Source organism: Natrix helvetica (genome assembly GCF_964273705.1).
Source record: "Natrix helvetica genome assembly, chromosome: W".
In the NCBI taxonomy this organism is placed as follows: domain Eukaryota; kingdom Metazoa; phylum Chordata; class Lepidosauria; order Squamata; family Natricidae; genus Natrix; species Natrix helvetica.
Window position 1 is genome coordinate 51,373,535 of NC_138555.1, and position 14,496 is coordinate 51,388,030.

General features: G+C 45.6%; 1 pseudogene across 1 annotated transcript in view; it reads left to right on the forward strand.

Moving 5' to 3' along the window:
• The first annotated feature begins 2,611 nt into the window (after positions 1-2,611).
• The window catches only part of LOC309400569 (ATP-dependent RNA helicase DHX30-like), a 98,264-nt pseudogene continuing 86,379 nt past the window's right edge, over positions 2,612-14,496 (forward strand). The window contains exons 1-4 of the transcript in view: positions 2,612-2,817; positions 3,870-4,000; positions 5,535-5,636; positions 6,129-6,487. The product of the transcript in view is annotated as an ATP-dependent RNA helicase DHX30-like (transcript). The remainder of the gene's footprint in view (positions 2,818-3,869; positions 4,001-5,534; positions 5,637-6,128; positions 6,488-14,496) is intronic.

Here is a 14,496-nt window from a genome sequence, read left to right on the forward strand (position 1 = left end):
TCTCCCTCGCTTCTTCTCCAGGTACAGCTCCCTGAGAGCAGAGGGGGTCAACGCACGTCTCTGCAGCTGGCCACCCGGCCTCCTGTACATGTTCCCGCCGTTGCCACTCCTTCCCAGCGTCATCTGCAAGATCCTCACAGAACAGGCAGACGTGCTTCTGGTAGTGCCCTTCTGGCCCAGATGGGCCTGGTCTGCCGACCTTGTGAGCCTCTCCATCGCCAAGCCGTGGAGGATTCCTCCAGGGGAGGTTTCTCTCAGCCAGGGGCCCTATCACATCCGGAGCCCCATTGGTTGCAATTGGCCATCTGGCACTTGAGAGGGACCTCCTAGAGAGGGACAGGCTCTCCTCCAAGGTCATCCGAACCATTCAGGCGGCACGTCAACCATCTACTACCAGAATTTATGAGGCCACCTGGTCAGCCTTCACAAAATGGTGCGTGATAGGGGTATCTCCGTTGGGAGACAGAAAATAGCGCAGCAGAATGTACAGCTAGAGAGAAAAAACGTTGCTAGTAGAAAAAACACACGAATAGAGTTTCAGACACTGCTAGTAAAAAAACAAGTAGCTTTACTACTAATAATTGCTTCACAAGCAGTGATAGTAGATATATGTCCAAACACAATGCAAAGAACAAACAATTGTTTAGAGTCGCAGTTCACGTTCCAGTCATCAAGCGAGCAAGTAGTTATCAAGCATAGGGCAAGCAGAGAGAGAGAGTGAGCTCTCCTGACTCCCTCTTATTGTAAAGTTAATTACAGCTGATAAGTACATTCACCCATTTAAAGCAACAACGACCATTTGTTATTGTATATAGATATATGTTGCCTACCCAACACTAGGAGTATACTCCCAACATTGCATACCTTCGCAGATAGACCCCGTTTGCGCTTCTATACCGCAAATTCTGGACTTCTTGCAGGCAGGGTTGGACCAGGGCTTGGCGGCCAACACCCTCTGACATCAAGTGGCGGCGTCCACTGTCCTCGCTCCCAGTGACCACCTATCCCTGGCACGTCATTCCAGGGTATGCAGTTTCCTGAAGGGAGCCACCAATTTACAGCCTCCGGTCGTTCATAGATACACGACCTGGGAGCTGAACATTGTCCTTAGGGCTCTAGTCGGTCCGCCATTTGCGCCTCTACGATCTTGTGACCTCAAACATCTAACTTTCAAGACAGTATTTCTGACTGCTATCACCTCTGCACGTAGGATCTCGGAGATGGCAGCTTTGTCAGTCAGGGAGGACTTGTGTGTCATGCACCCAGATAGGGCTGTCCTCCGTTTGGATCCTTCATTCCTTCCGAAGTTCAACACCTGGTTTCATCGGAGCCAGGAAGTCATTCTTCCGGACTTCTGTCCTCACCCAAGACATCCTATGGAACGCAGATGGCATAAACTCGACGTGCGCAGAACCATTCGCAAGTATATCAAGCGCACGGCGTCATTCAGGCGGCCAGAATCACTTTTCATTTCGTTCCAACCGGCTACCATGGCACGTAAAGTCACATCTGCCACCATCGGCCGTTGGTTGCATGCCTGCATTGCCCTTGCCTACCAGCTCCAGTCTAAACAGGTGCCACACCACATCACAGCCCACTCCGCAAGGAGCACCGCATCCACAGCAGCCTGGGCAACCCAAGCGCCCATAGAAGAGATCTGCAGAGTGGCTATGTGGGCTTCACCATGCCAATTTGTATGAAATTACAAGTTGGACAAATTTGCGTCAGTGGAAGCAGCTTTTGGGAGACGAGTCCTTCAGGGTATCCATGCCACTGGAGAGACCATTGACTTGGGTTATTCAAAATATTTTGAAAAAGAGGATAAAGTTCACGCCCCAGTTGTTCCTGTTAGGTATAGTTTCAGATTGTACTGTTATAGAGACTAATTTGATTTTGAACCTAACGACGGCAGCAAGATTGTTGGTGGCGCAATATTGGAAGAAGGAAGAGTTGCCCACTATCCAAGAATGGACATTAAAAGAAGTAAACTTAGCAGAGATGGCCAAAATCTCAGCGTATCTGAAGGACCATTCAGATGAGAAGTACAAGCTGGACTGGAGAAGATGGATTGACTATATTCAAAACAAATACCGGACTAAAAAATTTCAGTTAGCTTATGAATGAAGGCATAAGGAATGCTACAATTTATTTAAAGCTAGTTTAATAAAGGGGGAGTTAAAGCACAGGAATAGTAACATGTTAAAATTAGTTAGCTTATATTAGTGTATGGTTGTTAAATGTTTATACCCTGTATTTTGCTCTGGGAGGTCGGGGGGAGGGAGGGAGGAAAGAGGGGTAGGGATGGGGGAAGAGGGAAGGGTAAGGGGGGTAATAATTGTAAAACTTATTAAATTTTTTAATAAAAAACAAAAAAATAAAAAAACAAGAAAAAAAAGGAAAAAAAGACCATTGACTCAAACTCTTCCCGCTCTAGTGACATTCAGCTTGGGTGTGTGTGTCCCATGCTTGGACTCTCCAAGCAGCGCACAGGAGAAGGAACATTGGCTTACCTGAGCAGTCTTCTCTGTGCGCTGCAGGAGAGTCCAACCCCGCCCTAGGGTCTCTCTCAAAGCTTCCATACCTCCCTCTCGCAGCCCTGGCTGCGATTCGCATGGCAGTCCCTTGCCAGTTTTTGCGGGGCCTGTGTGTGGGAGGCTTCACGGGAGCCCCAGAGTTGGTGGGCCCTTGGCGTTCCCACTGCTACACCCACGTAGCCGGGCTGGAGGAAGCGGAGGAGCCTGGTTGGGAAGGAGAAAGGGGTTGGGAGGGCAAGGAAGGGGCCAGCCTGTGGGTCTCCCCCCCCCAAGCTGTCCCAAGGTAGGATCGGGGAGGAGCAGCTGTATCCCGGGGTAAGTAAGGGATGTCTCATGCCCACCCCTTTAGGGCCACAATTGGGGGGGAGGTTGAGCCCCCCCCTTTGGGGGCAGTATTGAGTGGCGTTGAGCCCCCCCTTTACGGACAGTATTGAGTGGCGTTGAGCCCCCCCTTTATGGACAGTATTGAGTGGCATTGAGCCCCCCCTTTACGGACAGGATTTATGGGGATTGAGACCCCCCTTTGGCCTGCTTTGGGGGATTGTGGCCTAGGACAAGTGGGGAGGGTCTCACCTCCCCCCCTTGGGTCCAGGATTAGGGGGGAAGTGACCGTCTTCTTTGCGGCCATGTGTTTGAGGGAGCTTTATCCCAGTCTACCCAGGGGTAAGTAGGAGGGGGGTCCCGAGCCACCCTTTTGGCGTGAGATCCAGGTGATGTGGGGCTCAAGGGCTGGGTGGGAAGGGGGGAATCTCGGCTGCGTGACCTTCAGTCCTTGGGCCGTTGACCTTTTACAGCAGCTGGGGGGGGCTAACCAGACTGTGACCTTCAAATCCCCCTCCATTCTAGCACTGATGATGTTCCCTGGTTGGGTCACGAGACATCTGCAAGAGAAACACCCAGCTCACAGATCACCAAGGACCCCACAATCCTCCTCCCCACCCTCCCTCCCTTCTTTGATGATGTTCCCTAGTTGGGTCATGAAATATCTGCAAGAAAGCCACCCTGCTCGGAGAGATCAAGGACCCCGCAATCCTTCCTCCTCCTCCCTTTTCTTCCTCTTCACAAACCCCCACTCCTCCTACCCCTGATGACGTTTCCTAGTCAGGTCATGAAATGTCAGCAAGGGAAACCCTCCCCCCCAACCTCCGAGACCACCCAGGACCCCTCAAGCTAGTTCACCCTCACTTAACGTAGGACATCCTGACCATCTGCAGCTGGTTTCAAGTTCCGGACTGCCGGAATCTGTGTTGAACCGAGAAAAAACGACGCGGTACGTTCCTGATCAACGGGTTGTCGTGTCGAACTCACAACTTCCTTGTCCTTTTTTTACGACAGAAACCAGAGATATGCTGAAGGAATTCCCGCAACCGAAAAACCTTCTCAACAGTGTCATCGGACACACCCTCGGTATCTCCCATGCCAGAGACAAATTAATCTTCATCCATTCCAGTGGGCCGCGAAAAAAGGTATTTTTTAAAAAAAAAATTCAATTTAACTTTCCTTTTTCCTTTAAAAAAGGAAATTGAACCAGGGTCCGAAGCCCTGGTTAAATTTCCTATGAGCCGAACTCAAGAATACAGGTAGTCCTCAACTTACAACGGCTTGCTTAGCGACCAAAGTTAACAACAACGGCACGGGAAAAAAATTAACTGTGGGTCATTTTTTGAGACTTTCCCAGATCGAAATTCCAATGTTTGGCAACCAACTCATATTTATAACTGTCTTAGCATCCCAGGGTCAGGGGATCGAAATTCCAACATTTGTCAACCGACTCGTCTTTACAACCATCGTAGCATCCGGGGGGGGGGTCCCCTTTTTGTGATGTCACGATGAGCAAAGTCCACAGGCATAAAAGGTAGATTTGCTTTCACAACCTGGTTTCGGGGAATCCTCAATGTACGACCACAGTTGAGCCAGCAATTTATATTGTCAAGTAAGAAATCTGTTCACTGAGACTTTGACCCCATTTTACGACTTTTCTGGTGGCATTTGTTACGTGGCAAATAGTTAAGTGTGTGTGGTTTCCGCTCTGTTGCTTGTCAGAAGGTCGCAAAGCAGGGATCTGTTGTGGCCTGCCAGTGGAGCTGGTGGCAGACTCAGACATTGAGGAGGTTGGGGAGGAACATGGGCCAGTCCTGGAGTCTGGGAAAGGCTCTGACGAGCGCTCTGTGTCGGAGGCAGAGAGGGGGCCAGGGCTGTCTGACAGTTATTAGCTGCCTTCAGAGTCAGACATCAGTGGAGGAGAAGGGAACAGCTAAGGAACAAGGGTCGACTCAGGAGTAAAGCCACAGGTGGATGGTGATTGGGCCCTCCCTTAGGGAATAAAGAGGCGTGAAAGGAGAGTGGAGTTTGCAGGAGACAATTAGTTCAATTCATTAGGGTAAAGATCTGTTCCTGACTTCTTGCCAAGTATTATCTGCTACAGAATGACGTTTTGAACAGTGGTGGGTTGCAGGCGGTATGCCTCGGTACGGGTGTACCGGTGCCTGCCGGGAGCACTGGGTACCGTTCCGGTATGGTGCTCCGGAGGGCCCACGTGCCCACACAAGCTCCTTACCTGTATTTGAGCTCTTTGGCGCTTCCGCGCACGCACACAGAGCATACGGCGCCTTCGCGACAAAGATATCTGCCTGGCAGCTCTCCAAGACTGATAAAGGTCTGTAGTTGTGGAATCTCTTGAAAGACTGTTGGCTGGGACTTTGCTGGAGAGGAATTCATTTTAAACTAAGTAAAAGGGGTTTTATCGGGACGAGGAGTCGGCTTCGTTATCGGGGAGGCTCCATTGTGTCGTAAGTGGAGGATGAACAATAGTTTGCTTGACCACTTTCTGTGATGACTTAACGACCATAATGGAGAGGTTCTATTACAGTCATAACTCGATGATCTACAGTAGTTTGCTTGACAATTTTCTGTCACATCTTAACAACTGTAATGGCGAGGCTCCATCACGGTCGTAAGTCAAGGATAAACAGTTCAGGCCTAACTCTTCTCTTTCTTCAGAAAGTCACACTGCTCATCAAAAATGTTGAAGTGGAAGGCTATGGGACCAAGAAAATTGATGCCGAGAGACAGGCGGCCGCCGCTGCTTGCCAGCTCTTTAAGGTGGGAATTTCTGGGGCGGGTTTTGCACACACAACCCTTCTTGGACAGGTCAAGATTTTTTCCTTTTAGGACTCGAAGGCTGCGGGGACGGCCACATCACTTAACAATGGAACTGGGATACCAACTGACATGGTAATGTAGTTTGGTTTCCTTGCAGATGTCTTGTGACCCAACTAGGAAACATCATCAGGAGAAAGGAGGAGGGGGAGGAGACTGTAGTTCGGTAATGAAACACCTGCAAGGAACCCCACAGTTCTCTTCTTCCTCCTTCTCCTCCTTCTCGCAATCCCTCCTCTCTTCTAATACTGATGATGTTCCATAGTCGGGTCATGAAATGTCTGCAAGAAAACCACCCAGCTGAGAGAACCCCAAGTACCCCAAAGCTTGTCTCTACCTTGCTTGTCCTCCATGGTGCCATCCAAGCTTCTTTCTTTCTTTCTTTCTTTCTTTCTTTCTTTCTTTCTTTCTTCCCTCTCTCTCCCCCCACCCCAGGGTTGAGGCCTGATGGGGCCCCAAAAAGAGCTCTTTGACGCCGCCAAGTACCGAATTCTTGCCAAACAGCTGGGCTGCGCCGAGAAGAAGTGGTTTGCCGAAAGCCACTGGCGCTCCAAATCCGGCCCTTCCCTGGCCGACCTCTCAACCTGCTGGCGACGGAGGGAGCCCGAAGACTCCATCCACCCCCTGGAGCACAGCCCCCTCCCCAAACCCCTCCAACATGAAGAGCTGGAGGAGGGGGAGCTCGAAGAAGAAGGGGAACTTGAGGAGGGGGAGCTGGAGGAAGACGCCATCGACCTCCACAACGGTCTGTCTGTGGCACAGCCAGGCACTCAGATGCCAGCCACAGAGCTCAGGTACGACGTCGGTAACATCTGTTCAGTGATTTTCGGTCTTTTGTCGTCTGCCCTGCTCGTTGGGTGCAACTTCTGAATGGGCTCAGGTTTAGGATTCGTTCCTCTGGCAGCTCCCATTGCAAAACAATTCCGGGAGTGGAAGTCCAGTCATCTTAAAACATGCCGTCTAGGGGAATCTGGGAGTTGAAGTCCTCCCCTCTTACAGCATGCTGGCTGGGGGATTCTGGGAGATGGAGTCCTCCCCTCTTAAAGCTTACAAACTAGGGAATTCTGGGAGTTAAAGTCCACCCCTCTTAAAGCATCCCGGCTGGGAGATTCTGGGAGTCGAATTCCCCCTGTTTTAAATCATACCACTTCTTCAATCATTAGAAGCCGACAACCTCCCTGCAAGGCAGCCTAAATCCCCTGGGGAACATTCTAGAATGCCTGGAAACTTCTGCTGGACAATGTGATGCAACAGAGCAGGCCTTACCCTGCTTGGAGAGCATGAAGAACCTGATTGGGAGGGGACTGGATAATGGTCCATTGTCCCCCACCTCGCTCAAATGTGGGTCGCTTGGTTAGGACTGTCCATCTTCCCTCTTTGCTTGTGGTTGGGTCAGTGTGTGTGTGTAAACATTCTCATTGGCCTCCAGGCCTTAACAGCGTCCTCCCATCGTACAGCAAATCCTCGAATTAGGACCACAATGGCGCTCCAAATCCCTGTCGCTAAGTGAGAAAGTCGCTGGGTGAGTTTTGCCCCCTTTTACGATGTTCCTTGCCACAGTTGTTAAATGAATCCATGCAGTTCTTAAGTGAGTCACATGGTTAGAAGTGGCATATGGTTTCCTGCCTGAGCAGGGGATTGGACTAGAAGACCTCCAAGGTCCCTTCCAGCTCTATTCCGATTGGTTCTGAAGTGACTCTGGCTTCCACGTTGACTTCGCTTGTCAGAAGGTCGCAGAAGGGGATCACCTGACCCTTGGACACTGCACAACCGTCATAAATATGAGTCGGTCACCAAGCATTGGAATTTCGATCATGTGACCCTGGGGATGCTGCCACTGTCAGGCCTGTAGTTATGTTCCTTTTAGGATTTTTGGCCTGCCATACTTTCTATTATTTCACTGTGCTGTTTCATTAGTGTAGTAGTTGGGAGAGGGGAATAGAAAGGAGTAGAGTTGTGGAATGTGTTGTTGTCATTCCTTTATAGAAGCCAAGGTCATCTTTTGTCTCCGCACCTCTGCACCTGACCGGAACCAGCTGGGTGGAGATGCCAGCGTGGCCGAGGAAGATTGGACCATGTGATGGATTTATGGGTGTGGGGAAAAGATCATGAACTTTCAACTGGGTGGAATCCCAGGAAATTTTCAGATTTGGGATTCCACAATTCGATGCCAACATGTCTGTCTTATTAAATTGGAACCTTAAGGATAGCTTTGCCTTGGACTCTGATTTAATTCTGCATGATATTTGGAACGCTGACAGCCACAGGCATACATGTGAAAAATGGTGATGTCACTTTTTCCAGTGAAAAACGGTGATAAGTCACTTTTTTCTTTTTTTTAATACGCAATTACTATTAAGCTTTTTACAAAACAAAACATAAAAATCAAATTCAACATCTATTCTTCCCATTCCTAAGACATCGGTATAGCCCCTTTTGTTTAGCATCTTACATACTTTCCATTTGTTTTTCATTTGCAATTTCCTCTTAACATTTATAATTCCTATAACCTAATATTTACATATATCAATATTCTACTTTCATTCGTTATTCCTATTCTCTAACAACTGATACCATTTATCCCATACTGTATAGTATTCTTTTTCTTCTTTATCTTACAGTTTGAGAGTTAATTTAACCATTTCCGTGCACTCCATTATTTTTTAATTATCATGTTTTCAGAGAGTATGCTGCCTATTTTCCAGTTTTGGGCATATGCTATTCTTGCTGCTGTCAGTATATGAATTATGATATAATTGATTTCCTTTGTAAACATTCCTCTAATTATCCCTAGCAAAAACATCTCCGGTTTAAATTGGATATGAAGGCCTGTTATTTCTTGCAACCAAATTCTTATTTTACTCCAACATTTCCTCTCTTCCGGACAGGTCCACCACATATGAAAGCATGAGCCCTGTTCATCTTTACATTTCCAACATCTGGGACTCAAATTTGGGTAAATTTTTGCCAATCTTGTCGGTGCTAGATGCCAATGGTAGAACATTTTATATAAGTTCTCTTTGTATGAGGCCGACATTGTTAATTTATAATTTTTCATCCACAACTGTTCCCAATCTCCTAATTGAATGCTATAGTCGAAATTCCTTGCCCAAGCTATCATATTTCCCTTAACAATTTCCTCTTGCTTTTTGAATTTTAATAAATAAGTGTGCATTTTGGTTATGAATTTCTTCTCCATTCCTAATAATATTTTGTCTAATGGTAATTGTTCTTTTTCTTTTTTTATTGTCCAAATTTTATTGATTTTAAAAGTTTTACAGGGAAAAGGGGTTAAAAGGTTATAGAGTAATTGTTCTTTTTCAATGCCATCTTCCTCTATCTCTTTTTTTGCATCTTGTCTGCAGTTGTATGTATGGCCACCAGTCAAAGAATATTCCCTGTTCTTTCAATTCTTGAGTTGTTTTCAGATTTCCTTGATTGTCTAACAATTGGTTGTAGGATCTCATCTTGGTTATATCTAATGTATTTGGGTATACCATTGCTTCCATAGTTGATAGCCATCTCGGTATTTTAATAATTGCTTTGACCTGATTTTTCTCCAGACTAGTAATAATGCTCCTCTAATTCTATGGCTTTGGAAATGCAAGTGTTTTGTATTTTTTTTCTCCCCTAGATGTGCATGCCACCCTGTATGTAGGTCATGTCCTTCTAGAATAAGTATCCTTTTATTGGTAAGGAGTACCCATTCTTTGATCCATAGCAAGGCGGCTTCATGATAGTATACCTCCCAATCGGAGTCCGAAGCCACCTCTAATTTGACTATCCTGTAATGATTTAAGACTTATTCTAGGTTTTTTCCCTTCCCATATAAACTTAGTTATTGTTTTATTTAATTCATTAAAAAACTTCTGATCTAGTTTTATTGGAATAGTTTGGAATAGGTATAGCCATTTTGGGAGTATATTCATCTTAATTGTGGTGATTTTCCCCACCAATGTTAGTTTAAGTTTTCTCCAGTGTTCCAAATCTAGTTTTGTTCTTTCCATTAATTTTTTATAATTATCCTCCTTTATCATTGAACACCTTGCTGTCAACCAGATCCCTAACTATTTAATTGTTTTTACAATTTGCAGTCCAATTTCCTCCTCCAATTCATTTTTCTGATTTGCCGTAAGATTTTTAACTAATATTTTTGTCTTGTCCTTGTTAATTTTGAGCCCTGCTACCTTACCAAATTCTTCTATTTCTTCCAACAGTACCTTTCCTGAATTGATTGGAGTTTCTATGAAAAATACCAAATCATCTGCGAACGCCTGGGCCTTGTATTCCTCATTCTTTATTTTAATTCCCTTTATTTCTTTTTTCTTTTTGTCTTATTTGCTCTAGTAGTATTTCCATTGAGAGGATAAAAATTAGAGGTGACAGCGGGCATCCCTGTCTTACTCCTTTGGTTATTTTGAAACCATCTGTGCGGTCTCCATTTACTATCACGTTAGCCGTTTGCTTTGAATAGATTGCCAGTATCATTTTCTTGAAATTTAAATCAAAATTCATATTTTGTACTTGTTTAATAAAGAAGTCCCAATTCAAATTATCAAAGGCTTTTTGCATCTAGAAATATTCCCAAATCTCCCGGGATAATGTCCCACAGTTCCTCCTTTTAGAATAATCTGAGGTTTCCCTCCTTGATTTCTAAAAGGAGGTACTGTGGGACAAGCACTGCTTGTTTCTCTGTATGTGTTTTGTAATATTCTAATGCGTTTAGTACTATTTGAGTGCTATTTCTGATTTGTCTATATGGTAGGAATCCATTTTGGTCAGTGTGGATTATTTTGTTTAATATATTTTTCAATCTTTCTGCCATAATCGTCATAAATATTTTGTAGTCAGCATCTAGCAACGAGATTGGTCTATAATTTTGGATTTTTTTTGTTATCAGTTCCTTTGGCGATTAATGTAATGTAAGCTTCAGCCCAAGATTTTGGTATTTTTGCTTGTTGTAGAGTCTCATTATATAGTTCTAACATGAAGGGTTCAAAAGTTTCATACATTATTTTGTAAAATTCCCCTGGGAGACTGTCTTGTCCTGGTGTTTTACCACTTTTCTGTTTAAATATTGCTTTTTTCAATTCTCTTTGGGTTATTTCTTTATTTAGCATTTCTCTACTTTCCTCCTCTATTGGAGGAAGCCCTTTTTCTTTCAGAAATGTGTCAATTTCTTCCTTCTTTATTTTATCCTCTCCATAGAGCTCCTGAAAGTAATTTCTAATATTTTTCTTCTATTTGATAATTAATATTCCATTCTTATCCTCTAGTTGCTGTATTAGTTTTTTTCCTTTTCCTTTTTCAGTTTAGGTGCTAGCCACCTTCCAGTTTTGTTTGCATGTTTAAAAAAGTTTTGTCTTGTTTGTTTTATTTTCCTTGCATTGTCTTCCTGCTCCAACAAATTTAGTTTATGGTGTCAGGCCTGTAGTTATGTTCTTTTTAGGATCTTTGGCCTGCCACACTTTCTTATAATTTCCTATGTGTTTTAGTGGTGTAGTAGTTGGGAGGGGGGAATGGAAAGGAGTGGGATTGTGGAATGTATGTTGTCATTCTTTTATAGAAGCCAAGGTCATCTTTTGTCTCCGCACCTCTACACCTGATTGGAAGCAGAGGGGTGTAGATGCCAGTGTGGAAGATGATGATTGGAACATGTGATGGATTATGGGGTGTGGGGATAGATCATGAACTTTCAACTGGGTGGAATTCCAGGAAGAAGATCAGAGTTGGAATTCCATAGCCGTGCTAACTTGCCTGTTATGAATAAATGGGAACTTTAAGGAAGATTCTGCCTTGGACAATGATTTATTTCATACATGGTATTTAGAACGCTAACATATGGCTCACTAAGTCCCAATCTAGCTTAATTCTATCGCATTACATATAGCATGTTGTTTGGTTACAAGTGCTTTTACATCCATATTTTCAATTACATATACAATCCCAGTTTTTCCATCCAATATAGCCAAAAACCTCACTTTCATTGTGCAGCATATATTCAATTACGATTAATATTTCTTTCTTTTCAATAAGCTTAATTCTCTTACATTCTTGATTGTCTGCTTAACAACAACATACCTTTATGCAATCATTGTCTCATTTTAAATATTTTTACAATATAAAAGAATTTACCTAGTGTTTATGTTTGTATATCTTTCACTGCTTTCAACAGGATATCTTTATGATATGCACTTAGAGTTATATATTATATTACCAATCTTCTATCAAATATACATTAGTTCATTTATTATCTTTATCCTTTATTTTATAACAAAAAAATCTAAATTATTCATATATATGTCAGTGTTTCATTGTATTATTGTTATAAAGTAGAATAAAATATGGATTAAAATATAAGAATGAAGACGTGGCATAAAAGGGACAGTTGGAAGCTTGCTTAAAGGGACAGGGAAATGTCATCAGCCTTCAACCACAACATGTTCCAGCAAATGCCCTATGTCAAAAGTCCAAAACCACAAGGTTCAATTAAAGTTCGTTAATGGCACGTAGTCCATACCTGTAACAAAAGGAGAAGTAAGACCCCCATCTCCTTATAAGGCTTTTTCCTCAAGGTAACCAATAAGAAATGAGTAAAGTGTTTCCGTGTTACACTGTCTTTGAGAATGTATAAGAATGTGTGCATCAATAATAAAGATTGTTCAGAATTTGCAATGTTAGCCATGGGCTAACGTTTCTGAACCTGGCTGCCAAATAAACTTTTCCTGTATCCTGAGAAGTCTAAAGCCTGTCATTTTCTGCAACAGTTAGTCCAGCGGTTCTCAAATAGTGGGGCGCGCCCCCCTGGGGGGGCGCGAGGCTCCATAAAGGGGGGCGCAAAGGCTCCCTTTCCATCTGGGTGCAACGGCGGCGGCGGCGGCGGCGGCGGAAGCGGCGAGGCATAATATATCCCGCCTGGAAGTGGCAGCACTTCGGACTGTGGATTTTCATTGGAGCCGGTGGCTGGAGCTGTGCAAGAAGCCTGCTCGGGCGGGGGTGGGAGGGAGGGAAGCATGGCTGACCCAGGCTTCCCTCCCTCCCCCCCCCCACCCCAGCCCAAGCAGACTTTTTGCACAGCTCCAGCCCGCGGCTCTGATGAGTCTCTGAGCAGTCCCCAGCGCTGCCACTTCAAGCCGGGATATATTCTGCCATGCCCTCGGCGGCGTCTTTATGCAGGTAGCTCGCCTCCCCGCCAGCAGCTCCACCGCCAGCATTCCGTCTGGAAGCGGAAGCGCAACAGCCGCTGTTGGGGAAGGGACAAAGGGGCGGCGGTCGCCCGATCTTGCCACCGCCACCCCTTCGCCCCTGGTAACGGCGACTGTTGTGCTGCTGCTTCCAGCTGGGATGCTGGAGGAGCTGCTGGCAGGGAGGGACGGAAGAAAGGGAGGAGGGAGTAAGGATAGACAAGCAAGAGGGAAAGAGGAAAGAAGGCAAGCAGGCAGGAAGGAGGCAGAAGGAAGGAGGGAAGAATGGAACTGGAAGGGAGGCAGGGAAGGAGGGAGGGAGAAAGGAAGGATAGGAGGATAGGGAAAGAGGAAAGAAGGCAGGCAGGCAGGGGGAAAGAGGAAGGAGGGAACTGGAAGGGAGGCAGGAAGGAAGGGAAGGAGGAAGGGAGGGTGGAAGGAAGGATAGACAAGCAAGAAGGAAAGAGGAAGGAAGGCAAGCAGGCAGGAAGGAGGCAGAAGGAAGGAGGGAAGAATGGAACTGGAAGGGAGGCAGGGAAGGAGGGAGGGAGAAAGGAAGGATAGGAGGATAGGGAAAGAGGAAAGAAGGCAGGCAGGCAGGGGGAAAGAGGAAGGAGGGAACTGGAAGGGAGGCAGGAAGGAAGGGAAGGAGGAAGGGAGGGTGGAAGGAAGGATAGACAAGTAAGAGGGAAAGAGGAAAGAAAGCATGTGACTACGGTGGGAGACGAGGAAAGACCGGTGTGCTATGTGATGCAGAGGTGTACTTATAACAATTTTATAGGCAAATTATACTATTTACAGTCGCGCGGGGGGGGGGGCGCGAAATGTTTTCTTCTTCCTAGGGGGGGCATGACAGAAAATAATTGAGAAGCACTGAGTTAGTCTAACAAGATCATTGTATTTTTGTTTTTCTCCTTCAATTAAAACATTGTATCCAGTGGTGGGTTCCTGCCGGATCGCACCGGATCGCGCGCTCCCTTTCGGCGCTAAACCCGGAAGTACGGTCTTGCCCCGCCCCTGGCGACGGGACGACGCTTGCCTGCGCTCCACCAGCTCGGCTGGGACCGGAGACGTTTCCTCAGCGGAGCGGAGCGCCTGAAAGGGACGCAGGCTCAGCCTGCCAGGCTGCCACCGCTCCACTGAAGACATTGCTGAGCAGAGAAACGTCTGCAGTCCCAGCCGAGCTGGTGGAGCGCAGGCAAGCGTCGTCCCGTCACCAGGGGTGGGGCAAGAACGTACTTCCGGGTTTAGCGCCGAAAGGGAGCGCGCGATCCGGTGCAATCCGGCAGGAACCCACCACTGATTGTATCGTTATTAGTCTATTTAACAACATTATTGTATTCTCATTTTTCTCCTTCAATTAAAACATAAATAAAACATTTTTCATGTCCAGGTTCTTTTTTCCAGCCACTGGTAAAACAAATCCCATATCTTATAAAATTGCTCATCTTCTTGTTCTCTAATTTCAAATGTCAATTTGCTCATTTCAGCGCACTCCATTATCTTTCAAATGACTTCTTCCTGTTTTGGTATCATTTCGTTTTTCCAGTTTTTTGCAAATATGATTCTAGCTGCTGTTAAAACATTTAAAGTCAGATATTTTAAGTCTTTGTTATAAA